The sequence below is a fragment of the Chiloscyllium punctatum genome, chromosome 9, assembly GCF_047496795.1.
Source record: "Chiloscyllium punctatum isolate Juve2018m chromosome 9, sChiPun1.3, whole genome shotgun sequence".
NCBI classification, from domain to species: domain Eukaryota; kingdom Metazoa; phylum Chordata; class Chondrichthyes; order Orectolobiformes; family Hemiscylliidae; genus Chiloscyllium; species Chiloscyllium punctatum.
The window spans coordinates 96,769,014-96,795,728 of record NC_092747.1 but is presented as its reverse complement, the minus strand read 5'-3'; the positions used below and the strand labels follow the sequence as shown (position 1 = coordinate 96,795,728).

At 41.3% G+C, this 26,715-nt stretch overlaps 1 long non-coding RNA gene across 1 annotated transcript in view; it reads right to left on the bottom strand.

The window, feature by feature from the left end:
• Nucleotides 1-4,584: 4,584 nt before the first annotated feature.
• The window catches only part of LOC140481022 (uncharacterized), a 35,136-nt gene continuing 13,005 nt past the window's right edge, over nucleotides 4,585-26,715 (bottom strand). Inside the window, exons 2-3 of the long non-coding RNA XR_011961457.1 lie at nucleotides 13,659-13,777; nucleotides 4,585-4,827 (exon numbers count right to left, since the gene is read on the bottom strand). This is a non-coding gene — a long non-coding RNA (uncharacterized lncRNA). The remainder of the gene's footprint in view (nucleotides 4,828-13,658; nucleotides 13,778-26,715) is intronic.

Sequence of the window (26,715 nt, the reverse complement as noted above, 5' to 3'; positions counted from 1 at the left end):
TTGAATTCATGGTGAAACTTAGTTTTTCTTCTCATTGGGCAAACATCTCAATATTGTATTTCTTGTGCAAGCTGTATCTCCAAGACTTCAGAGGCAATTGTACACTATTAATGATTTCACCATACCAGCTTGAACATCAAAGCAACTGAACTCTTGCAGTTGTCTGGTTGCTTAAGATTGATAATGTGGTTAAGGGGGCTTATAGGATACTTGCCTTTATTAGTTGAGGTAAAGCATTTAAGAGCAAGGATGTTAATGCTGGGAATTGTATAAAAGGTCAATAAGTCCATAGCTAGGGTCTTGTTCGTAGTTCTGGAATCTACACTATAGGCGTTATGTCATTGTATTGGAGAAGGTGAAGTGGAGATTTATCAGGATGTTGCCTGGGCTGGAGGACTGTAGTTATGAAGAGAGAACGGATAGAATGGGATTGTTCTCCTTGGAGCAGAGGAGATTGGGGTAAACATGATTGAGATGTTTTAAATTATGAGGGGCATAGACAAGAAGGAACTGTCCCCCTTTGTGGATGGATCACTGACCAGGGGGCATAGATTTAAGGTAAGGGGCAGGAGGTTTAAAGGGGATGCAAGGAAATTATTTTCACAGAGATGGTGGCAGGAATGTGGAACTCAACATCAACTCTCCTGCTCCTCTGATGCTGCTTGACCTGCTGTGCTTTGTCCAGTCTGCACTTTATCGACTCTGACTTTCCAGCACTCTCAGTCCTCACTATCTCTGGGCGATTGTTTTTGACTGGCATCGACTTGCTGGGCCAAAGGGCCTTTCTCTTTTGCTGTATAACTCTATGATTATGACTCGATGAGAGTTTCCTGATTGGTTATGACAGAGATCTGTCTGCAGCATGGTGAAAGGATCAACTGAGCAGTAAAGACATCCATAAACTGGAAAATGGGGTGGAATGTTTTTACTGTAGAGCTGATGCGTTCTTGGCTGTTTTGTGTTTGCACCCTGGAAGTTAGCTGAACCCTCCCCCAATAATTGTAACATTATCTTGGAGAGTTCATAATTAATTTTAAATCATATTTAAAAGAAATTCCTCTGGGCTCTTTGTGTTCTGCTGACACGACCTGAATGGAAATCAAGGGTACTGTAGAACAGACATTGCCTCAACAGCAGAAAACTTCACAGCACATTTATTGCATTCATTTTGGAAACTGAGACTGGGGGAAGAGAGGTAGATCCCCATGTCCATTTACACTGCACAAAACATGAAAGTGTTACCATTGTAGTTCAATGTTAAATTAATCTGAATATTCAGTCACACCAGAACACTGCACTGGAAATCTCTTTAGAGCCATTTTCCATGCCGTTATCACTCGACCTCTATAAGCATATCCTGCTAATTTGTGATAATGTGATCAATGAGTGTATATATATCAAGCAGGAATTTCCTTACTTGTATTTATGATGCACCATAGTAAAGTAACATTAAATTCCACCTTAGCTGACCTTCAGAATGATTTCTGTAAGCAATAATTACTAGTTAAGACTTGAAAATCAGAGGATTCATTTATGCTTCACATTCAACTCTGCTGGATTCCCCAAAGTGTATCCCATCTGCTTTTGGGAGCTCTCATTGCAATATTCAGTGACTGCAGGATAAGCACACCATTTTTTGGTCAATACTTTCCTATTAGCCTCATAGATCCATACATCATCATCCTGCTTGCCTGGAGTGGGCTTATCTTTGTTGCAGAGGTTGGCTTTGATTTATCTAACACCCAGGTTAATGAGGCATGGAGACCAGAATGGCTCCAAGGGTAATGCACTCCACTACAGAAGTGCTTGAGCAGGATCAAGTGATAATCCATAGCGAACTAAAAGGCCCAGCTCATCAGTAAATGTAACATTTGTCAAATGCTGCAACAGGCCACTAATATTACCATACAATCCATTTCTGACTGTAACATATTTCTCAATCACATATTCTGATATGTAACTTAAGCACTCAGTAATTCATTAGCAAGCATCAGGAATAAACTGATAGAATTGGCACAATTATTGGTCAGCAGTATTGATTTTTTTCCAAGTCATTAAATTCTTACCAAGTGCTTATTACAGTTTAAATAATACTGCACCGTATAAATAGTTTTGTCCACCACTTAAAACTCTCTTTGGGAGGAAGCAAAGTATAAATGATATACCTGTCATCTGAAGGTTGAACGAAGAAGCTCAGATTTAACTGCAAACATTGGATGAAGTTGTTAATTGTCGTTTCGCAAATAAACTGCGTTATAACATATCTGCAATTATTGTAAGGTTCTTGTTGATATGATGATGATGCCGACCAATATGGCTGAGAGGGTAATGGTTGTATGTTTTGTTATAGGTTTTCATGGCTGAAGTGAGCTCTGACTAGGCACTGACCATCAGAGTAGTAAAAGACTATCAGAGTGAATAGGGTTACATAGGTCGGGATTGGAGGATGTGAGAGACCACGGGGGTTGGGTGAGAAGTCATGAGGTAGCATGGATGGGATGCCGTGAATGTGGAGAGCTGTAAAGGGTAAGGGCTGGAAGGGGGTGGGGGGGCAGGGGGGAGGGTGGAGAAGGATGGCTCACAGCTTTGATAAAGTGCTGGAGCACCAAGACAAGCCTTCTTCCCAGCCTGCCTCCAAATTATTTCCAGCATTGACTGGCACAGTTCCCATTTCACCATACCTTGGAATGAAAATCCAAACTCTGACTTTTTTTTCCTGGGTGAGGTGTGTGAAGGCAGGAATTGTCCCAACTCTGCTTTTTCTACCCTGGAAAGAAACCTCCAAGACCATAATATCCCTGACATTGAGCCTGGGATACTCGACCACCATCTTTCTTCTCTCTCTCTCTCTCTCTCTCTCTTTCACAGCCCCTGCCTTCCCCACTCAACACACACACACACACACACTTACCTTTCAGCCATTTTCTTTTCCAAGTCTTTTTCCTGATCATCTCAGATTTGAAATTTATACAGTAACACTTTAGCAGCACTGTTCCATATCCTCCAATCTCCAGATAGTCAGAGACTGGATGTACCCTGGATGACCAGTGTTCAGGCCTCTCAGAAGCCTTGATGCACTGACTAAGAGGTTATTATTCAATGTATGGATACTCCAAAATTGGTCTCCAACTTGGATATGTATTGGAGACTTAGAAGGATTCCCACTAACTTGAGATGACAGTTATTTAGGAAGATTAGAGGAACTAAAGTCCACCCCATCTCCTGGATAACTATAAAACAGACCACCCTAACAAACCAGTGCACATCCAAGCACTTGTACTGATCCTTCCCACTCACAACCTTGACTCCCTGCTGGACTCTGCAATCAATCACACCCAAATCCCTCACTCCTGCCCCAGGCAAAATCCTTGGAACTGATCACCCTGTCTATCATGCCACCTTACCTAGCCTATCCAGCCTATGAACCTGACTTAACCTACAGCCCCCTTGGGCCACCCCCACGTTCCTGATGAAGAGCATATGCTCAAAGTGTTGAATTTCCTGCTCCTCGAAGGCTGCCTGAATGGCTGTGCTTTTCCAGCACCACACTTTTTACCCTACCCATAGTTATGTTCCTAACCTCCCCACCCCACCCCACCCCCCACCCCCCAACCAACTCTCATTCATTTACTAACAGTAAAAAGGTTATCCAAATGTTTGACGGTTGTTCAGAGTTGAGTGAATGGATGAATTTGAACAGACATAGGGTTAAAAAAAAAAGGTATGGGGGTAAGGACATCAATCTGACAGTGACTGCTGTTCTCACAAGATTCAGGTTATTTTTGTCAGATGTCATCATCATGGGATTTACCACAGCCCTTTACAAACTACTGGTGGATTCTGATAGATCTTTGCCAAAGTACACCCAATTCTATACCTCCTGAAAAGCTAAGAATATCAGCTGAGAGCTTAGTTCTGCTGGAAGCACCACAGGGATTTGTGATCTTGATTCCTTTACATATATTCTGTCAGATTCAGTCATCTGTTATTTCCCTGGTTTTGAATGAAAGTCATATTTGACAAGTGAGATCCTAAATTATTTTGTTAAGAATCGTTAACATGTTAACTACCTTCTGCATTCTTAGACCTGTCAAATCTAACTTACTTCTAATGACAGCTACATTTTGTGCAACGATGGAGCGTCACACTTTGTGGCACATTGCAAGATTTAGACTCACTCCAGTCGATTCAAACTTCACTTCATCATTTTTTTCTTGAAGAATTGTTTCCATTTTTTAAACATTGGCATTGCTGAGACTGGTGTTCTCCTTGGTGACAAGTCAGTTGCAAGTCTTGGCTTCGTAATGCAGCAATATGGGCAGCAATATCATGAACCACTTGGAAAAATAAGCAGAAACCTGAGTCCAACCACTCCTGGGGTCATCACAATAGTTAATTATTTTGTCAATCACTCAAAGAATTCAGTTTTACTGTCTGATGGATGCAGGTTAACATAAAATATTGACCAAGTTTCTGTACTTATCATGAGCTACTGCTTATTACAACTAGGTGAATTCTAACTACAGGCAAACAAAATTATGAATTATCAACAATGCTTTATTGACGGAAAAATTGAACCCCATCCTCAAAAACTTTACAGATATGTACAGACAGAAACAGACAAACAAGCCAATGCAGTCATTATGAGCAGAGGAAAAAATACTGAAAAAACACAGTTCAGTAGCACCAATCCATCAGATTCAATGAGGTGTTCCTTTTGGTTCTTCTAGTTTTTTTTGATCTCAAATTTCCTTACTTCCAGGTGCTTTCAGTTCTTAGCTGAATGGACAGAATGATTAACTCATTCATTATTCAGTCTTTCAGTCACTGCAGAGAGAGAGAGGAAACAACTTATTGCAAATGGTTGCAAAATGGTCTTTCAGTTTTAGGTTACTTCACTATCAAGACAGAAAACAAGAGATGCTGCAATGGTCTATGCAGTTCTGCACTTGCGAGGCTTAGCTTCAGCCTGCATCACATTGTCAAGAGCAACAGAATTCAGGAATGACTGGCTGACAGGTAGCAGCAGAGTGACAGTAGTAGGAGCTCAAGGGTTTATTTCCATGCTGTACATCTGTATAACTCTATGACCCTATGATAGTGGACAGCAGCTTTGTACACCACATAGGCACTGTCCCTGGGAGACACCTTTGCCTTTCTAGAAACCTGCAGGAGCAGAAATTGTCAGAGTCTCTGTAAACCTCATCAATCATTGGTATCTAGGGATGGGATAACAACAGTCTGAATCTACAGAACAAGATGGATCTCATAACCAGAGTCTGTTGTCAGACTTGGATTTTGCCCAAACTCTAATGAAAGCTGTAACACAGCTTATCCAGCAGTGCCCTCTTGGAGTTACTCGCCACTTCTATGGCTGGAAAGGAAAGACTTGAAGCATGCATGAAACTGTGGTACAAGAAGCCAGATTCATTCACGTTTTGTGACAGTGACCAGACACTTTCTGGTACATTGCTTGTAATCTCTGAATGCATTTTCACAGCAAAACTCTCTCCAAGTGCATCTCCTGGGGGAGCTGGTACATTGTTGTTCTCTTCTCCAATCTCATTGCTATGCACTCATGCCTGGTTCTTCACCATGTGCTGATCCCAACTGTGCTAACCTCAAAAGAACATACCGTTCCAGAATCTGAACTGAATGTCCAGCTTTATTGCAGCTAATTGAAATGTTCTTCGCTTTGCTACAGAGAAAGGAGTTAACTATTTGGTGAGTGTCTGGTAAGTGGTTATATGTTTGTGATTAATATAAAAAACAACATATTTAGTTATTTAATTATAATGTTCAGTTATTTAATTCAAACTCATTAATTATGGCAGGACAAATGATGTGTTAAAGCTGTAGCAGGTGGGTGCTCCTGGGTACATTGTAATCGAGGGCAAACATGTCTGCATTAAGTGTTTGAACTTCCTGCAGTTTTCACTGTGAGTTTATGAGGTGAAGCCTAAATTACACATCTGTGACCAAGGAAAGTTACCTGGATTCTTTGCAACAGGAAGCTGTCATACCACTTCAGATAGGCTCACCTGATTAAGCCAGTGGTCAGGAGGGTGTTACTGTGAATGAGCCCACATAGGCGCCCAGAGGGCAGAAGTACAGTTGAGGCAGTCTCTGCCCAATAGATTTGAGATTCCTTCAGCCTGATTGAATGAGAAAAGGAGCTGCAGGGTAGTTAAGCAAATTCACCATGGCATCCTGGTACATGAAGTCATTCAAGTCAGAGGAGCATTAAGGAATGTGGCTTGTTTTTCTGGAAATGATGTGTGGTACGATGATGCTAGAATCTGATGTGAGAAGCTTGATTTTAAATGTCCATGATGGTCTTCTGCATCCAGCGAGCATTTACTGGAACTGGGTGGCAATTCGGTCCAGTCTGTTTTGTAGTACTTTTTACAGCGATCATCCATAAGGAGAGCTTCCTCCAGCTCAATATTTTCATCCACCTCCTGGAAGACAGCTCCTGTTCCACAGCTCGTCAGAATCTATCACGTTACTGTGTTGCCTGCTCCAACTGTGCAGAGCACAACACACCAAGATATTGCGGAGCACTGTGTGCACTATACTGGAGGATCTCGTTGACACTACTCCAGGCATTGCTCTACATGGTCCTGGTCACAGCATGTGCACCAACATGGTGAAGATGCAACACCAGCTGAGTGACTAACATATTACATCCAAACGAGAGTGCCCACTGTGTTCTGACCATTATTCCATCCCACACCTAATCAACCATTCCACTTTCCATTGCATTCATTAGAGTCCATCACGGTGGCACAGTGGTTAGCACTGCTGCCTCACAGTGCCAGAGACTGGGGTTCAATTCCCGCCTCAGGTGACTCTGTGTGTGGAGTTTGCACATTCTCCCAGTATCTGCGTGGGTTTCCTCCGGGTGCTCTGGTTTCTTCCCATAATCCAAAAATGCGCAGGTTAGGTAAATTGGCCATGCTAAATTGTTAGGTGAAGGGGTAAATGTAGGGGAATGGGTCTGGGTGGGTTACGCTTCGGCGGGTCAGTGTGGACTTGTTGGGCCGAAGGGCCTGTTTCCACACTGTAAGTAATCTAATCTAATCTAATCATACGGACATGACATACAATGCAGCAATGTCACCCTCATCCCAAACCACCCTTGCAATTTCTACAAGTGATGGAATGTTTTTGACCAGTATTCACTTTTTTTTCTGTTACTGCTGCTAACGTGTGCATCTCGGAGATGACAAAGTTGGTTTAGTCAGCACCAATAGCATGGTGCAATTGCCTTTGAACAGCATTTGACTTGTCAGCAAGTCTACTCTGTGTGTGTTTTGCACATGTGAAGAAATGCTTCCAAATGAACTGTCGCTGGAGTTTGAAAACAGATGCTTTGTATATTGGCCCCTGTATTTGTTCCCATTTCCCTAGCTCCTCAACATCTATGCCACCGCGCTGTTGCTCCAATTGTGCAAAACACAGCATGCTGAAATAGAATGGCACACTCTTAGCAAAGGTGGTATGTCAACTGAGTGACTAATACATTATGCCCACGAGGGAGCACCGACTGTGATCTGATCCCTTTCCCTTCAACCAGACCGCATATCATTTAATTCATTAGAATCCATCATTATACTGACGTGACAGAAGATGAAGTAATGTTCCCCTTGTCCCACTGGCACCCTTGGAATTTCCCCAAACTAAGGGGCTTTTTTAGCCAGCATGTGCCTCCTTTTACATTTTTGTGACCAACTCTGGATGACAATGTTAGTTTAGTCAGCAATACTAGTCAAGCAAGTCACTCAAGCCAAAATCAAATCAGGATGGGTAATATCTACTGGCTTAGCTAATGATGTCCACACTCTATGAAAGATTGCAAAAATGCAGAAGGAGAGGGTTAAAGTAAGGGAATGGAGAGAGAATGGAAAGCTCATTGTCACATTGTTTGCTGCTTTCATTTCATGTCAAGAGAGCAGGCAGAGGGTGTAATGGAATTTGAGAAGGTGTATAAGGCAGGAACGCATCATAAATCCTGAATATTCTTTGTGAAGAAGGAATGTTGGAATAGTTCAGTAACTGCTTGCCTAATGTTTCACTGCACTGTCTCCACCAAGAGGTTTAGTAATATAGAATCCTAATGTATCCTTTTATATATGAGCTTGTTCCAGGAGAAAAAGGGAAGAGTTGTCAACTGAAGTATGTATTGATGGTTTGTTAAATAACAAAGTAAAAGGAAACTGATAGATAAAACAAAAACAAAAGAACTGTGGATGCTGTAAATCAGAAACAAATGGTCCTGGAAAAGCTCAGCAGGTCTGACAGCATCTGTAGACAATAATCAGAGTTAATGATTCGGGTCATGTGACCCTTCCTCCATTCTGAGGAAGGTTTACTCAACCTGAAAAGTTAACTTTGATTTCTCGCCACAGATGCTGCCAGACCTGCTGAGCTTTTCCAGCAATTTCTGTTTTTGTTTCAACTGAAAAAAAATGTTTGGCTTGTAGCACTAGTGAGTCTGTGAGGATGAGGTGAAGCATCTGGGTATGAGCCTTATTGCTGGAGGTTGCTGATGGATGAGTGGTGCATGGAGTAGTATGTGAGGGGATAGAAAATGGCATTTGGTAATGAGTTCTTTGGCATTGATAAACTGGATGGGGCCATTGAACTTTGTATAACCACTGCAGCCAAGCCCTTAGCACGAGACACATATCTTAATGGCCAACTGCTCTTATTCTCTTTGCAGTGAATATCTCAAAAGCCTGCTGGTCCCCGGAATAAGCAGAACGTTTCTGGTTTTTCTATCTCCTCAGACAAACCAGACTCCCTGCTCAGGCCAGCAGCTCTTTGGAAGTCTTATTCCTTGTCTGGTATTTTTTTTTTCAGAGAGGCCCACTACCTGTTACAGGCAGAATGCATTGCCTCCCAGGGCAGCACAGTGGCACAGCGCCGAGCATTGCTGCTTCACTGCGCCAGGGACCCGGGTTTGATTCCTGCCTCAGGCAACTGTGTGTGGAGTTCACACATTCGCCCCGTGTCTGCGTGGCCTTCCTCCAGGTGCTCTGGCTTCCTCCCACAATCCAAAGATGTGCAGGTTAGGTTGAATAGTCTATGCTAAATTGTCCATATTGTTAGGTATATTAGTTAGGGGAATGGGTCTGCGTGGTTTACTCATCGGAGGGTCGGTGTGGACTTGTTGGGCTGAAGGGCCTGTTTCCACACTGTAGGGAAACTAATCTTAAAAATTATAAAGTTAATAGGTCATTGGCGAGACAAAACAGAGACTATGGCAATGGACGAATGGATACCGCAGAACAATCTTCAGACAGGAGTGTTCCCTCCCAGGCGGAGAACACTTCAGTGGTCCAAAACATTCGACCTCTGACCTTTGGGTGACCGTCCTCCAAGGCAGACTTCGGGACAGGCAACAATGAAAAGTGGCTAAGCAGAGGCTGAAAGCCAAGTTTGGTACCCATGGGGATGGCCTCAACTGGGACCTTGGGTTCATGTCACACTACAGGTGACCCCATTGCACTACACCACACACACACACACACACAGTCACACTCTCTTTCATACACTCACACATACAGCCCCCCACACACCCTCTCACAGATTTAAACCCCTTTACACTTACACTCACACACACCCTCTCACAGACAGACACTCATAACCCCATCCCACCCCTCCCGCACACAGACACACACGCACACATACATATAAGTTTGTGGGGTGAATTTGTACTTGCAGAATTACATTTTACTTTGCTTAAAAAGTGCATGAATCCATGTAAGGTTCTATAAGTCTGTTTTTTAGATTAGAATCAGTCTGACTGCTGTGGCACAGACAGACAGTCTCACAGGGAGTTAACACCTTCAATACCTTATTTAGGCCGACATGACACCAATTGTTAAAGTGCACTTGAGAATGTAACTTTTAAAAAAGGCTTTGTGATTTATATATGAAAGAACTGAAACCAACATGGTCATTCTAAAATGATGAGAGACTTAACAAACAATCTGGGTCTTTTTCAATATATAATTTCAGTTACATCACACTGTAAACTTTTGCTATAAATTCTGTGTCTTACAGTTTTATTCTCCACAATCACTGAAAGCTCTGAAAGCTAGTGCTTCCAAATAGTCCAACAGGTTATAACCTGGTGTTGTGTTATTTTTAAACTGTGTACACCCTAGTCCACCACGGGCATCTCCAAATCTTAAAAATGATAGTTACCTTTTAGGAAGTATAGGCCATCTGTAATCTGGGCAAGCCAAATTTGTCCATTGGACCTGATCATGCAACCAGTAAGTAGTGTATTCATGCTGGACTGCTCACAAAGGTCATGCCAATGACTGGCAACACAACAGTTCAGCGTTACCAGCCTCACCTTGACTAGATGCGGGGTAAATGCACAAGGTACCCCTGTGCCCAGTAGAAGTGATTGTGACTAATTTTTAAGCATATCTTGGAAAAAAAATCAGATCTATTGTCAGTGCTTACTTTTTAAAGAAAATGCACTTGCATTCTGGGTTCGCTGTGATGAAGGATGTCAGTCCGAGGGATGGTAGATACTTTTACCGTTGGCCAATGCTGTCAACATTAAGTGCTGCCACACAAATTTGACAAAGTAAGCACCAGTTATAACTCTGTCTACTTTCACACAACATTATTAGATTAATTAAATCTACTGTCCAGGATCTCTTACCACATTAAATTGACTTGAATTTTCAACTTCGCTCTGATCAGAATTTATTAATTTAGTGTAATTCACGTTCAATGTAATGTCATGTGACAGTTTACTACTTGCAATGAATCAGTTGAGATGGACAAACTACCTTAACAGCGGACTTTTACAACTAGCAAGTTGATTGATGTGTGGTGTCTTAGAGGATTCTTAGCATGCGTTGATCTATGACTTTAGATATTGCTAGGGTTTGAAGACTTTTCAGACTAATTCTTTATTTGCGTAATACTTCATATGTACACAGTAGATAACAAGACCAAAGACTCCTCTTCAGAGTCTCCCCATCATTTCTTCTTGAATTTTGTTGATGCTTGGAATCTGAACACCCTCCTCAGTGATTATAGCTGTGGAAAACATCTCGCCCAAACCACTAGAGTAAAATCTGTCAATCTCTTCTAATGTATGAAACTTTCTTTTCATTCCAGTATAACTCACCTCTGGCAATTTCTTTTTGTTTGTTTAGGTTCTGCTATGAGTTTATATAATACAAAATTCTCTATTGGTTTTTTTCTTTAATCTTGGAGTCTTCAAGATTGTTTTAACATTCACAGTATCTCCCAGTGGTTGGCCTTCTGCTTGTTGTTAATGGTGTGCTAGTTTCAGCTTTCCCAAGTATCTGAACAGCTTTGAGATTTCAGTTCTGAATCCATGTTTTCGTTTCTGGTCATCAACTTTAAACATTAATTTCAAATCCATGCATATTTTTCTGCTTAGTAACAAACATTCACGGTTCTTGTTAATGTATTAATCTTCAAAAGATTTCTCTATGTTTGTAATGTAAAAGCATTTGATCTATTCTGGTCCTTGGAGTAGTTCTGTTAATGGTTATAATGATTCTTGATTTCAGCTAATCTAACTCACTAGACAGTATTGGGATCTCTGTTCTAAATGTCAATTTTAAAATTGGAAAGTGATTTATCTGTTATTGGACCCTTTAATTTGTCAAATAGCATCTTTTCTAAAATGTTTTCTCTGTTAGGTGGATAAAAATTGGAAAGATGGATTATTTAAAATGACCCACAGGTTCTTGTTGGGGGGAATGGAGACATTCTTTTTACCTATGCATCATCTTCCCATCACAGCAGGAACATTGCAAATGTCATCCCCGCACTTTCTTCATGCTTCCCTGGCTTTTGTATAAAAGCAGGTTCAGTTTAGCACCTAATACCTTGAATAACTCAAATAGTCTTTACTCATGGAACTTCTCTTTCACCAATAATAAACATCCTGTTTTATTTTCTCACTTTAGTGAGACACTTCAACCTGTAAACTCAGCTGCATAACTTTAGTCAATGTTAATTCATCCTTAGAATGTTGCAAGTCTGAAAGATCTTTCCTCTGTAAACCCTGTCTTTTTACAATTCTAACCCTGATTAAGTCATCCTTTAATGCCCTGTAATCACAGCCGAATGCCAAACCACAAATGTTCTTAATGAAGCCTTTTCCTGGCTTTTGTTTCCATTGATTACATTTTGCTCTCTCAGTAGTACAGTGTCAAACACTAAAGTATGGGTTTACTGTTCCAATTACCATCTTGGAGGTGGCTGTCTCTTCATTTCACCTCCTGTATTGATGGAGCAAGGTTTATCCTGACCTTTCCTAGTTTTTGCTGCCAAATATGAAGCATTTCTGAAACAACCAATTCTGCATTTCTCTGCTTGTTGTGGACCATCCACGTGTTTGGATGCTTTTAGAAGCAGTAAGGTTGAATTCATTCTTTACGCTGATTCATGGTTTCCTTCCAGTGCTGTTTCTTTGCCACTCACTGGCTGTGTGTCTGAGGTTTTACTCATCACGCTGTCTGGTGGCCAGGTGGTCTTCCACATTTCTCCCGCAACTGGACCTGCTGCTGCATCTCCTCACCAATGCCACCATATGTTGTTATAGGAACAGGAGTAGGCTATTCATTAATTGAGATTGTGGTCCGACTCCATAAACCTGCTTTTGGCTCATATCCCATAAATGTTTGCTTAACAAAGATTTATCTATCTCAAAATTAAAATTAATTGATCCAGCATCTACTGCTGTTTGTCGAAGACAGTTCCAAACATCTACCACTGTTTGTGTGTCAAAGTACTTCCTAATAATGTTGTCATGTGGTGACTTGTAGGATGTTTAAGGTGCAGTGCTCTATGAAAGAAATGTTTTTGGTGTCTGTGAACATGTACATTCAAGATCGCATGAAGTCTAGCCTGTGGCTTCTGCTGTCATAGTCTCTCAAACATCATGTGCCCATTACAGCATCATGGACATAGCTTCCTATGTACATTCACAAGAGTTAAACCTTTCCAAATGAAGTAGGGAGGCGATAGTTCCTTTAGGAGGAGTCGGTTTGGATACTGGCAACAAACCTTGCAGACTAAACATGGAGACCTGACAGTACATGTGCCATTTTAAAACGATTTGCCCAAAAATATTATCCCATGTATAACGTGAGGCTTGGATTGCAAAGTTAGCATTAAAGTGGTGAGTTTAATTGTGAAGATAATACAGATGGCCTGAAAACTTATATTAAACTCTGGGAAATTATTAGTGCAACAGGCAGCTGCTTAACACATTTGGGTCACATTAGGTGAACAAACTTTGCGATTTTCAAGTAATTAGTTTTCCTACTAATGCTAGCATCCTATCATTAACTACATTGTACAGACCAATTCTGTTTATAACAATTGCCTCCCTTGGTCAGAATCCTAAATATAACAGGATTTTAAGGCATAGGATATGTGTGAGCACTTTCTCTTTTGATTGTCTACAACCATAGAATCTGCACAAAACATTGTAATCAAGGCACTTTGGAACCTTTGGAAATTTAACCATTTTTCTCACCAATTTGGGCAGAATCAACACCCCAAGAAGGGGGATACATTGAAGAAGTTAAATTATAATCATCACAAAATTCATAGTGAATTGAAAGCAAGATACCAGTTCAAACCTTGAATCATTAATATTGCATGAATCCAAAGAAGTTTGTTGCTAACATGCACTAACGTAGAGATTGAAAAATGCCTTCACGTGGTCCAGGTAGTGTCATGATTCGGTGTCGCATTCACTCTAAAAAGTGAAAGGAAATTAGAAATTAGAATTGTAGGCACATATGATATAAACATTATTACTGGCTGGTCCATACATAGCACAGCATGAGTCTATTATAGAAACTGAGATGTACCACTGTTTGGTTAAGGATGGCGATAAGGGGATGTGTCAATAAGTCATCTTGCAAATCAGCAGAGAAAAAATATAGAGAAAGCATCTTTATCATTGGTGCTTCTGTGATACAGATCGCAAGAGTGTAACATACATGAACGAGATCCTTGTCCATTATCAAGAGAGGAAAATCACTGAATGATTCTTCCATTGTGAGAAAACGCCTATCTTTGATGCTTTCTTGCACACCAAATACTGTAGCAATAAATAGAAAGGCACCTAAAGATTGAGCACTCCCATCCCAGGTGATTGCACACCTTCCCGTTTCCTGGACTCCACCCTTCCCTTTACCTTGGTAATATTCCCAGTTGGAACTGAATTTCTAACATTTCCCAGTTCTGGTAAAATGTCATCAGCCTGAAGTGTTATCTTCGGGTTTCTCTCCATGAGACCTGTCTGATCTGTTGTTTACAGCATTTTCTGACTTTGTTTCCTGAGCTGTGGCCTTCACACTGTGTTAGAATACACTTTCCCAGTACAAATTCGGCAACTCAGCTGTTACTGATAATACCAAACCCCTTTTTTTCCCACCTTTGCCCACCCACATTACCTCCCTCACCATCCTCTCCCAATACAGTAGAAGGAATTATTTAATTGCATGCAAATTGTGAGTTTTAACTGGAAATTCCATGAGAGCAGATGGATAGTTTGCTTTTTGAGATTTTGGCAGTGCACGTTTTGACTATGTATCTCTAATTTAAAGCGCATAACGTATACAAAAATTAGGTTGGTTTCAATCCTGTATTGCATAGAGATAACAGAGCTGTGCATTAAGTGTGCTTGCCTGTTGTTCATTAGAAAGGCATTGATTGCAACTTTGTAGCTTCAATGCACCTCTTTTAAGAATGTCTTGAAGTCCGGGGCAGGGTGAGGAATGTCGAAAGAACACACAGGCTGGCCAGCACTGATTTCCCAGTCAACTCAGAGTGAAGGTGCTGAAAAGCTATTTACCTTGTTTTACAAAACAGTTCAACAAATAAGCAAGCTATAATTTTGCACCAACTCAAAAATCAGGATTGTTGATTATTTGTGGCAGTGCTCCCTATGTGTTATAGGGCACATTCTTACATGGATACCAGTAGGCTGACAGTATGTTGACTCATTTTCATCTTTTGTCCTATGTCTCTCATTTTCCTTTCTCTTGGTCAGTGCACAGATGTTCCCTCACGCTTCTAAATTCCAATGAATTCAGCCCTGGATGATCCAATCTCTCCACATAAAACAAACTTGCCATCCTAAGAATTAATCTGTTGAACATTTTCTGCACTCTCTCTATGACAAGTACATCTTCTCTTGGGTAAGGTGACCAAAACTGCAAACAATACCTCCTGTGTGGTCGCACCAAGCCTTCCACATCAGCAGTGAGACAAGTCTTGCTTCTATACTCAAATTGTCTTGATATGTAAGCCAATGTAACATTTGCTTTCCTAACTGCTGCCTGAATATGGGAGAGAGAGGTTGGTAGGCCGAACAGATGCAGACCATCCAATGCACTAGCTCACACTTCACCTATCCAAACAGCTGAGGGATAAATATGCTGTTACCTGCCATGGCAACTGCAACATTTGTTCACTTACCTTCTCCCTTCTCATAGTCTAGGATCAAAAATACATTTTGGCTGAAATAGTATTTATTTTGTAATTTCTCCATATTGCATTCACTATTCAGGATGTTGTCTTCCGTCCTAGTCAAACAAAAGTCAGGTGATCACTATCCTAGACTCAGCATGTATTACTCTTGCTTTCTGGGTATTTTGCGTTGTCATTCTCTCTCCTACTGCGACACTGGCCTCCTACATTATTCTAATCTTGCAAAAGTTAAAAATCACAGAGCATCAGGTTATAGTCTAACAGGTTTATTTGGAAGTGATACCTTTTGGAGCACTGCTCCTTCATCAGGTGGTTGTGGAGTATAAGATCATAAGGCACAAAATTTATATCAAACAATTACAGTATCAGACAGTGACTTATTGAACAAACCTGGATTTTTAAGTCTTTCATTTTTTTAGAATGCAGGTTTTGGTTCATTATTATGAAAATCTCAGAACACCTTTTAAGCCATCTTCTCGAGATAAGGTATTATAACAAAAGATGACATCTCAGTTCAGACAAAGGATTAAAGGTGTGAGGTCAGAGTGTGTCTGTATCCCAATCTTGAGTCACATTGGTTCTATTTCCAAAGTGGAATTTGCAAAATATTACATAGATTGACTGCCTGCAGATTGTGCATTTTACCTGCAAATATAATTCTGCAAATACAACTTCACCCCATAGACTTGAATGTGTGTGCGCGTGCATGAGAGAGAGAGCAAGAGTGAATATGTGCATGTGAGAGTGTGTATGCATGAGTGTGAGTGCATATGAGTGTGTGAGTTTGCATGTGTGAAAGCGACACGCAAACACACACTTTCTCACGTGCACTCACTCTCTCTCATGCGCGCGCGCACACACACACACACAAAACATGGGGTGAATTTGTATTTGCAGAATTATATCAGCAGATACATTCTATTTTGCTCAAAAAAATGCACAATCTGCAGGCAGTCAGTCAATCCATGCAATATTTTATAAATTCCACTTTGGAAGTAGAACTAGTCTGACTCAGGATTGGGATACAGACAGACTCTAACCTCACACCTTTAATGCACTGTCTGAACAGAGATGTCACCTTTTGTTAAAATACCTTGTTATTTCGAGAATGTGACTTAAAAGAAGTTTTGCGATTTACATATTAATGAACCAAAACCTGCATTATAAAAGATGAAAGGCTTAACAATCCAGATTTGTTCAATATATCACTGTATGACACTGTAAGCGTTTGTTATAAATTGTGTTTTATGATCCTATACTCCACAACCACCTGATGAAAGAGCAGTCTTCCGAAAGCTAGTGCTTCCAAATAAACCTGTCGGACTATAACCTGGTGTTGTGAGATTTTTAAGTTTGTCCAACTCAGTCCAACACCAGCTCCTTAAAAACCTTGAGAAACAGCACTTCATCTTCCTACAAGGCATTTTACAGCTTTCTAAAGATCCACCAGTACAGTGGCAAATTTATAGCATTGCAGTGACAACTTAAAGTCTTAACCACCATTCTCAACTTCTGTGAAGCAGGGGCCAGTAACAGTAATCAGTTAACTTAGAATAAGTAATGGTTAGCATTTGGGATTCTTTGCACTCCTGGTGTCAATAAGCCTGTCTCTTCTGACATACCTGGGCAATGAAATCTTTTCCTTCCGGCTTTTTCAAAATAGTTCACATAGTTCACTATGTTAGAAGAGCTATTTTATATTGTTCATATCAATTGAAGAGAAGTAGACTTAAAGAATGGTGGGCAGATCATTATTACGAGCGTTCAATTACATTGTGCCTTGAAAAGCTATGACTTTGACTCATACCTACACATCTCACACTCTAAACTCTGATGAAATATTTCTGCGATTCTATGCTCCTGACAGAACTCTCATCTGCTGAGCCATGTTTTGAAACCTAGTGATAAGTAATGGAACATTTCTAACCATTTACAGGATATAATTTCCCATCCATTTCAAATATGTGCATGAATTTCTAATATGAGTCCCCAGTGGCTAAGGCTTAAAAAAGAAAAAAAAATCTCAAATCTCAGCCACAATGTCAATGGGAACCAGCAGATAGAGTCAAGGGACTTCTTCACAATGTGGAAAAGAGAATCAAAAGAAACATCATCCCATTATACACACATGCAGCACTTATGGGCAGCCAGCCGGCACCATAGTGGCATTGATAAGAGTACAATTTTGCAGAGGACCCTGTAATCAGTTGCATCCCACTTGGCAGTGCAGAATGGATTTTCCAGCTGGTGGGATCAGTCCCCCCGGAGTGGAATATACTTGAGATGGCCAAGAAATGCAGCAGGGAATACCTTTTGTCAGATCCATGCCTGATTATTGCAACATGCACAGAATGTGCAAGAGCTTCATTTTGAAATGATAATGGATGCTAAGAGGTCCCAGCATGCATTCCCATCCGCTAAGGAAAGGATCACACTGTGCTCTTGCTGCTACTTCATCTGGCAAAAAAGGGGAAGCCCCATGTGCAAAAAAAAAGCTCTTAAAGAGACAGGGGCCATTATTTTGAATGTATTATTAATTAGTTTCTCAATATCATTTTAGTGTGAGCGTTTCCATATACTTTTCTTTGGCTTAATTTTTAATGGCACCAGCAGAGGAAGGAATCTTTATGTAGAAATGAAACAGCTAAATATTGTCTGTATGTTCACTGGAAAGCCATTTGTAAACAGATACAATTGCAAGTTCTCAACAAACAGGGAAAGAGGGAATTCCCATATAAATTTCCATAACAGCTCAGAGCATCAAGGTATCTAGCAAAAAGGTAAGTGTCTGATGATAATTAGCAAACCATATTTGGGACAGCATGATGGCTGAGTGGTTAGCACTGTTGCCTCACAGTACCAGGGAGCCAGGTTGGGTTCCAGCCTTGGGTGACTGTCCCTGTGGAGTTTGCACATTCTCCCTGTGCCTGCATGAGTTTCCTCCAGGTGCTCTAATCTCCCCCACAGTCCAAAGATGTGCAGGTTAGGTGGATTGGCCATGCTGAATTGGCCTGTAGTATGCAGGCTAGGTGGATTAGCCATGAGAACGTAGGGACATGGGGATAGGGTGAAGGGCCAGATCTGGGTGGAATGTTCTTTGGAGGATCAGTGTGGATTCGATGGGCCAAATGGCCTGCTTCCATGCTGTAGGAATTCTATGATATTAAACCATATGATGGGGAGTGTTTTTTAACTGTCCCAGATGCAGTGTGTAATATTGGAAGCTAAAAAGAAGAATCAGACCTGTATCTAAAGGACAACAACGTCAATGACAGTCAATTTAAGAATCACTATCAACAATATCGAGAATACTGGAGAAATTCAGCAGATCTGGCAGAATCTGTGCACAGAGAAACAGAGTTAACCTTTTTTAGTATAGTATGACTCTTCTTTTTGTTCAGAGTTCTGCACAGAAGGATTGCTTCAAAACTTCTCCATTTCTCGTCAATCACTCTCCTGCCTTATGTCTGTTCCTCCCCATGCTCTGAAAGCACAACTCCAGTTTTTCGCTTACTGCTGGCTTCGTCCAGCTAGAGCTATCCCTGGGTTTTCCCGAGCTTCCAAGTGCATGAAACAACTACTTAATTGTGGCTTTTCAACACCACTATCAACTATGCTAATCTGTTCACGGCACCTGGCTTCTGGTGAACCACCACAACTTCCAGGATTTTGTCTGAGACCTGTCTGCAACAACATAGGTATCCGAAAACTCCTGTAACGTGGCCTGAGTTCCAACTGCAGAGAGAAATCCAACTGCTCTTGGGACCTTAGTCACTGTGTTCCCCACTCAGAACCTATACAGTGCAGTTGGCTTTTGTTGCAGGACAACTAAAAGCCAGCACTCCTAATATAGAATTTGCTGCTGTTCCTTCTTCTAAAATGTCTAGGACCCCAGAATTACATTTCAGTCAACTCAGAGCTCACCTAAGTGACCAACTGAAACTATTGTCACAAGTCCTGTACATATCTGTCACTGGGTAGAATCGAATGCTGACACCCAAAACAGACATGCTCAAACCTTCCATTCTCAGAGTATATTGCTTCCCCGGTATACTTGGATACACAGGAAATGGATTTGATTACTCAAGCTGCAATACTGTGGTGGAGCTTCCTAACATTGGTGAACGATAAAAGGAGCTGATCTCTCTTTCTGTGCCATTGGAAATGCTGGCATTTGTCTCTTGTGCATTCCCAATAACAGAGCAGGACCAGAAGTTATGATGCATATTCTTAGGCCAAGCTTCAAACACAACATTCTGCGTGTATTCTTTATCAAAGGTGGAGTCAAGAAATAAAGAAAAAAATTAGGTTATGTCCACTGTGCTTGGGGGTGACTCAAGATTTCATGAATTCGTCTGCACACATTTGATTTTTCCAGCTGCCCTCCAGTTTGGATCCCTTGTCTTGCATTCAAAAATACCTGGTCCAGCAAACAGAAAGGAATGCTTTCTGTTACAGAGATGCACTGAACCATAGCTTGACTTGTTTGTGTGTAAATGACCATTGTTATAGATATGGATTGATGTACTATGAATTACTGCATGAACACCTCTAACACTCCATAGCCTCTAAAATTGAGGAACAACAGTTTCAGAGATTTGCAGTGACTGAGTGTCTGATGTTAACATCTGACATGTCTGTGTCCCTGACATTGTATAGTCTTTGATAGTAACAATCTTCTTGGGGCTGTGTCAGTCAGCTGACTAAATCCTCTCAGACAATGACCATGAGTAGATACTCATGATGCCAGGTTGACCATTGTCTCCTTGCCCACTTCCATTTGAAGGTTTCTTTTAACATACATTTAAGAAGCAAACCACCTTATTTCCCAAAACACTTAATTTATAATAGTGTCAGGTGGCATTCAGTAAATATTTTGTTTATGCTGAGATGGCTTATTACTACAAATCTGCTCTCACGCTCCACAGGAAATACTAAATATGGAATAGAATAGAAAAGTTTTAAAGGGGTTCTAATTTCCAAAAGAACTCTACTTTCACAGTAGTTTGTAGTTTAGAAGTCCTTGTTCTAATGATATTTTTGACCTCTTCTGTTCGTTCAGAATTCAGTATTTGACTTGTATTCTGTGATGCACTCTTAAGAATTGCATTGTCTCATTTTTCATTCTCTTTGCACATTGTTATCCTTTTGTTCTTATTATACCATATACTGTTTCAGATTGGGAGAGATATGGGAACATTTTCTGTCTTTTCTCACCTCTCAGCTGACTGCAACAAGATGTATTTTTTAGAAGAAGTGTTCTAATCTTTTTGAGAGCTGCAACTTTAAAGAACACACACATGCTTTCTTGTAAGTTTAAATCAAAGGAAAGGATGAACATATATTTCCACAGCACCCAAAAAATGAAGAAAATACATAGCCACAGAAATCAGATATACAGACACACAGAGAAAAATATTCATTTTAGTGCAGAGATTACAAGAATATAACAAACAATTCAATTGTTCAAATTCCACATGGTTGAAAAGTTACCAGACTGTAGGATTCTCTATTAGTTCACTCACAGCAGATAATGGAGTTGTGAAATGTCTGGCTATTTGAAAAGAAATTGTGGCTACACTTCTGCAATGAAGAAATGTAATTTTGTAGGTAAAACAAATAAACATTACTTCACTGTCAGAAATGAATGTTTTTTTCACAGCAGAGTTTGTCCCTTTTTGCTGACCAAGATCTCTTCCTCCAAGATAGGGGTCTTGGATTGCATTGCTCAGTTGCCCAGGTGGAATATTGAGTGATCAGCTCCCCTTCCAACCAGTTTCAATCATGTGCTGACAGTAATGTCTACTGTCCACACAATGACATGTAATTGAATGCAATGGAGGAATGTATGAGATCCTTCAATATTCCATGTTCGATCATCCACACTGAATGATTCAATTTAATATCTGATTGACATGGGGCTGACAGGAATGGCAGCCATTTTCATTTTAAACCTCCTGTTTGAAATGGCAAGGGTGGGTCAATTAGCATTTGCAAAACTTGCAATTTAAAGGAACTTCCCAGAAGTAGGTGGTTATGTCTATCTGCCTCTCGAGAAACTACAGATGAAGTTACCTGACTTGTCAGAATCCATGTTGTAAAAGTAAAGCATCAATATTTCATGTTGGTTTCTTTCAAAATCTCTGGTCAATGCCACCGCAGGGTGAAGTTCTACATGTAAATGCACAAATTCAAGTGCAGCTTCTGGTAGCAACACACTCGGCATTATAAATGAATGGAAAGAAGGTCAAGGCCAAAGATATGAAAGTTATTTTCTTGTTGAGGCCTTACGAGCATCCTTCAAAGTGCTGACCATATTCAGAACTGTTCAGAACCTTTTCCGATTTCCCTGTGTTTAATAGACTTGCATACTTTATTGCTATTTCGCAACTCTCTTGTCCTGTATAAACCCAACCTCAGCATTTAACTTTTAATTATCTGGCAGTAGATAAATTCACCACAAATAAAAATATAGCCTGACCATCATTGACATTCATGTCCATCAGCTTTTCAGAGATAGCGCCCTTAAGAAACATCAAAGGCAACCTGTGGTTTGCAACTGTGCAAAAATATGTTTCTTTTGAAAGTGCATCAAGAGCTACATAGACTATACATCACAGGTTGTATTTCACTAGTGATACGATATCATGAGGGCAACTGTGCATGTGCAGATGGAAAGTAGGCATTTTTAACAGTCGCACCCCTGCACTAGAACAAACGCTCCATTTTCTTTAGAAAGTAGCGTCCATTTCCCAATAAGCTTTATGGGCATATGGCGCAATAGCATTGTATTCTATAAGGTACCTATGCTCTGGTTTCTGGTAATTTTCTGTTGCGCATGTTTTCTATATTACAGCTGTACCACAGAGTAACACAAGTGTTATGGCACAGGAGGCCATTCAACCCATTGTGCCTGCACTGACTCTTCAAAAGAAGCACCATTCTCGTGCAAATTCTTGCTTGTTTATCATACACCTGCACACTATTTCTATCCAAATAAACATCAATGCCCTCTTGAATGTCTCACAACTTCAAGTAGTGCATTTCATAGTTTAACTACTCACTGTGTGGAAATAATTTTTCTCACTTTCAAGTATTCCAATAACCCTTGAGAAGCTCAACACAATCCAGGACAAAGTAACTGACCTGATTGGCACCACATCCACAAACATGCACTCCTTCTACCACCAATGCTCAGTAACAGCAGTGTGTATCATCAACAATGTGCATTATAGAAATTCGCTCCTTAGACAGCACCTTCCAAACCAATGACCAATTAGAAGGACAAGGGCAACAGCTATATGGGAACAACATCACCAGCAAGTTTCCTTCCAACCCATTCACCATCCAAGACTTGGAAACATGTCACCATTCCTTCACTGTCACTGGGTCAAAATCCTGGAATTCCCTATCTAATAGCATTGTGGGTGCACCTGCAGTACATGGACTGAATTGATTCAAGAAGGCAGCTCACCACCGCCTTCTCAAATGCAACTAAAGACAGGCAATAAATATTGGCCCAGCCAGCAATGCCTACGCATCATGAGTGAATACTAACAAAAACGCCTTGCTTCTTTTGCACATCACTTTAAATCATTATCCTTTGGTTCTTGCTCCTTTTGCAAGGGGAACAGTTTCTCCCTGTCAATTCTGTTGAGACCAATCATCTTATCAATTTATTCTCCTTTTCTCAGAGGAGAATAATCCCAACTTGTTCAATCTATCCTCATAACGTACTTCCTACTGACTTTGCATGCAGAATCTGTACTTTAGATTTCACTCCATATTAATTCTGTTATGTATTGCTACTTAATTCTGTGTTAGCCTCCATTTTGATTTTTCTTTGTCTAAAGAATCTTGTGCTCAAGAAGCAATTTAAACATGAGCTGAAAATGTGTTGCTGGAAAAGCGCAGCAGGTCAGGCAGCATCCAAGGAACAGGAGAATCGACGTTTCAGACATGAGCCCTTCTTCAGGAATGAGGAAAGTGTGTCCAGCAGGCTAAGATAAAAGGTAGGGAGGAGGGACTTGGGGGAGGGGCATTGGGAATGTGATAGGTGGAGGGAGGTCAAGGTGAGGGTGGCGAGGTCAGGAAGAAGATTGCAGGTTAGGAAGGCGGTGCTGAGTTCGAGGAATTTGACTGAGACAAAAGTGGGGGGAAGGAAATGAGGAAACTGGAGAAATCCCTACTCAGCACCACCTTCCTAGCCTGCAATTTCCTGACCTCTCCGCCCCCACCCCACTCCAGCCTATCACCCTCACCTTTACCTCCCTCCACCTATCGCATTCCCAACGCCCCTCCCCAAGTCCCTCCTCCCTACCTTTTATCTTAGCCTGCTGGACACACTTTCCTCATTCCTGAAGAAGGGCTTATGCCCGAAACGTCGATTCTCCTGTTCCTTGGATGCTGCCTGACCTGCTGCGCTTTTCCAGCAACACATTTTCAGCTCTGATCTCCAGTATCTGCAGTCCTCACTTTCTCCTCAAGCAATTTAAACATGTCCTGCTCAGCAAAAAAACTGCACAGAACAGGGGTTAAAGTAGATCAGGTCAATTTTGAACTCTGTTACTAACTGAGGAGGTCTCAACGCTATTGCTCCCACTGACAACAATGACACTGTTTTAATACCAAGGACTTTGAAGGATACCTGCGGAGGTCACTTCTGCAGTAAAATGTGGCCTGGAGGAAGATGAAGCCACACAAGATACATTTTGCACTGGCCTTTTTAAGGACCAAGACAAACAGAGTCTTGGTTTGTCTGAGTCTGCATGTAAAGTCCAAGCATCTCAAATAAAGCCTCACCTTTTGTTAGCAAGGTGAGGAATAGGGAGAGAGAGGAGTTGAACACGTGGCCACAAGGATGGTGCAGTAGGGAGGGTTTCAGATACCTGGATAACTGGGGCTCATTCTGGTTAGGTGGGACCTCTACAAACAGGATGGTCTACACCTGAACCAGAGGGGTACCAATATCTTGGTGGGGGCATTTGCTAATGCTCTTTACAAAGCGGTTGGGGGAGGGGGGGGGGGGGGGGGGGAGGTGGTGGAGGGGAACCTAAAATGTAGTTCCATTGTCCAGGAGGTTGAGAGTAGTGAGGTCAGAAATGAGGTTTCAGGGTCACAATGGTTCACCAGCAAGCAGGAAGGTGGTTTGACGTGTGTCTGCTTCAACACCAGGAGCATCCTGAATAAGGTGAGTGAACTTGCAGCATTGGTTGGGACCTGGGACTTCAATATTTTTGCCATTTTGGAGACATGGATAGAATAGGGACAGGAATGGTTGTTACAGGTTTCAGGATTTAGATATTTCAGTAAGAACAGAGAAGATGGTAGAAGTGGAAGAGGTGTGGCATTGTTAGTCAAGGACAGTATTACAGTGATGGGAAGGACATTTGAGGACTCATCTATGAGGTAGTATGGGCTGGGGTTAGAAACAGGAAAGGAGAGGTCACACTGTTTCTATAGGCCTCTGAATAGTTCCAGAGATCAAGTCATAGAGATCTACAGCATGGAAACAGACCCTTCGATCCAACCTGTCCATGCCGACCAGATATTCCAACCCAATCTAGTCCCACCTGCCAGCAACCGGCCCATATCCTCCAAACCCTTCCTATTCATATACCCATCCAAATGCCTCTTAACTGTCGCAATTGTACCAGCCTCCACGACATCCTCTGGCAGCTCATTCCATACATGTACCACCCTCAGTGTGATGAAGTTGCCCCTTAGGTCTCTTTTATATCTTTCCCCTCTCACCCTAAACCTATGCCCTCTAGTTCTGGACTCCCCGACCCCAGGGAAAAGAATTTGCCCATTTATCCTATCCATGCCCCTTGTCATTTTGTAAACCTCTATAAGGTCACCCCTCAGCCTCCGACGCTCCAGGGAAAACAGCCCCAGCCCGTTCAGCCTCTCCCTGTAGCTCCGATTCTCCAACACTGGCAACATCCTTGTAAATCTTTTCTGAACCCTTTCAAGTTTCACAACATCTTTCCGATAGGAAGGAGACCAGAATTGCACGCAATATTCCAACAGTGGCCTAACCAACGTCCTGTACAACCGCAACATGACCTCCCAACTCCTGTACTCAATACTCTGACCAATAATGGAAAGCATACCAAACACCTTCTTCACTATTCTATCTACCTGCAACTCCACTTTCAAGGAGCTATGAATCTGCACTCCAAGATCTCTTTGTTCAGCAACACTCCCTAGAAAAGGATAGTAAAGATCATTCTGGCTAGGAGCGAGAGTAACAGGGTAGTTGTTATGGGAACTTTAACTTTCCAAATATTGACTGGAAATACTATAAGTTCAAGTACTTTAGATGGGTCAGTTTTTGTCCAATGTGTGCAGGATGGTTTCCTGACACAGTATGTAGACAAGCCAACCAGGGGGTCAGGCCACATTGGATTTGGTACGAGGTAATGAACCTGGCCAGGTGTTAGATTTGAATGTAGGTGAGCACTTTGGTGATAATGACCACAATTCAGTTATGTTTACTTTAGCCATGGAAAGGTATATACCACAGGGCAATAGTTATTGTTAGGTGAACGGTAATTATGATGCAATTAGGCAAGATTTAGAATGCATAGGATGGTGAAGGAAACTGCAGGGGTTGGGTACAATTGAAATGTGGAGCTTATTCAAAAAAAAAAGCTACTGCGTGTTCTTGATAATTGTGTACCTGTCTGGCAGGGAGGAAGTGGTCAAGTGAGGGAGTCATAGTTTATTAAAGAAGAAGTTGAACCTTTGGTCAAGTAGAAGAAAGCTTATATTAGGCAGAGACATGAAGGCTCAGTAGAGCGCTTATAAGTTACCCAGGAAAGACCTAAGGAGAGGGCTAAGAAGAGCCAGGAGGGGACATGAGAAGTCATTGGCAGGTAGGATCAAGGAAAACCCGAAAGCTTTCTATAGGTATATCAGGAATAAAAGAATGACTAGAGAAAGATTAGAGTCAATCAAGTTCAGTAGTGGGAAGTTGTGCATGGAGACCAAAGAGATAAGGGAAGTGCTAAATGTAAGTTTTTCATCAGTATTCACACTGGAAAAAAGACAATGTTGTCGAGGAGAATACTGAGATACAGGTTACTAGATTAGATGGGATTGAGTTTCACAAGGAGAAGATGTTCGCAATTCTGGGAAGTGTGAAAATAGATGAATCCCCAGGACCAGATGGGATTTATCCTAGGATTCTAT